This window comes from Giraffa tippelskirchi, chromosome 4 (genome assembly GCF_054371585.1).
Source record: "Giraffa tippelskirchi isolate mGirTip1 chromosome 4, T2T-mGirTip1v1.2.pri, whole genome shotgun sequence".
In the NCBI taxonomy this organism is placed as follows: domain Eukaryota; kingdom Metazoa; phylum Chordata; class Mammalia; order Artiodactyla; family Giraffidae; genus Giraffa; species Giraffa tippelskirchi.
This window is the reverse complement of record NC_137278.1, coordinates 86,232,244-86,233,946: the sequence shown is the minus strand read 5'-3', so window position 1 is coordinate 86,233,946 and position 1,703 is coordinate 86,232,244. Positions and strand designations below refer to the sequence as shown.

Genomic DNA, 1,703 nt, shown 5'->3' with positions numbered 1-1,703 from the left:
CTTTCTCCCTTGCTGGCTTTGATAAAATAGGCCTGCATGTGGGAGAGATCCGGGTGGTCAAGGACTGAGGGTGGCCTCGGGTCTGTAAAAAGCCAGGCCCTGAAGGAAGCAAGGATGTGGAGTGGCCCTTCAGTCCAACAACCTTCAGGAAACTGAGTACTGCCAACAAACACTTGCTCTTGGAAGCAGGTCCTTCCTCAGCTGAGCCTTCAGATGAAACCCAAGTGTTGGCTGATGCCTTGATAACAGTTTGGTGAGAGACCCTGAAGTACAGGACCTGGCTCAGCTGGCCCTGGACGCCTATCTCACAATAACTGTGAGATGATAAATGTGGGCTTTACGTTGCTAGGTTTATCCTAGCAGTCTGTTAAATAGCAATAGATAATGAATGCAGTAGACTTCACCTGTCAACCTTTCTTTCCATACATGAATTTTTTTTTTTTAATGGACAAGTTACTTAATTAGGTTCTCTGCAAGAAGTTGAGAACATTACTTTGTGAGGATAAATTCCATTTGTGAGAGCAAGCACAGAGCGGAGGTCGTCCTGGAGCTGAGGGACAGCTTTGATTCTTCGCAGAATCTGTGAGTCCGCAGCTTTCTGATCAACCTTGTGCTGCTCTGTGATCTTGTATCTCTCTCTCTCTGTGTCAAAGGTCTCAGGCTCCTGGTGTCTGGGCCTACGCAGCTTCTTCTTGAAGTGTCAGTGAGATGTTCTGGGATTTTCACACCACTGATACCGATTTTGGTGGAGGTGGCAATGACAAATTTCTGGTGTGTTCTATGCAGAGGAACTCGATTGAGGGACAGAGGCCCAGTCACAAGTAGCAAGCCACGGCCCAGCTGCTTCAGGGAAACGACCCTCTTGCCTCTGTGGCACCCAGTGAGGATGATCAGAATGGTCCCGGGAGTGCTGCTGGCAGCAGCTTCCTCACATGCTTACTGAACGGTTTTTTGCCGTAACTCAACAGCTTCCAAGGCACGTCTTCAGTAGGGTAATACCTAGGCATTTTGCAAAGTTTGACCACTCAGGTACCACCATTCTTGTTGCCACCAACTGGTTTTGTGACAATAGCAAGAACCCTAACCTTTTTCTTTTCGACCTTGGATTTAGCTGCTGAATGCTTCCTCTTGCACAAGGCCTTCCTGGGGTACATAGCTGATCGGGAATATCTGCCAATTCCTCTGACCAGGACAGGGTTTCAGCTGCAGTGGGGCTTCCCCTTCTTAACCTTCTTCACCTTTTTAGCCTTGTTGCTAGCATCAGCCTTCTTGACTTACGGTTTTTTCTCCTAGTATCTGGCTTCTCAGCCTTTTCACCCGCCATCTTGCAAGATGGGAAAGAGCCATACGTGAATCTTTAATATTTGCTAATAATTACAAAATAGATCTTCTTTGGAAAACCTTTCCACTGCTCCTTCTAAGATCGTAGACTGACACACAAATTAAGCTCAGTGTGTTCTCACTATGTATCATACTACGCTGGAATCAGTCATCTCCTTAGAGAGTTGTATGTGGATTAACAGATGGTATAAGGTAAACATCACCCGGCCTCTATGGTCTAAAATGTGGCTCTAGTTATGTCATCCCTCCACGTAAAGACCTTCCATAGTTCTCCATGAAATACAGACTCCTGGTGTGGCATTTGTAATGTGACCCAAACCACCTTTCCAGGCTTTTTCCATTACACCACTCCCTGCCCTGCC

General features: G+C 46.7%; 1 pseudogene; it reads right to left on the bottom strand.

The window, feature by feature from the left end:
• Positions 1-457: 457 nt before the first annotated feature.
• On the bottom strand, positions 458-1,324 carry LOC145545625 (large ribosomal subunit protein eL6 pseudogene; annotated as a pseudogene).
• Between the last annotated feature and the right edge of the window lie 379 nt (positions 1,325-1,703).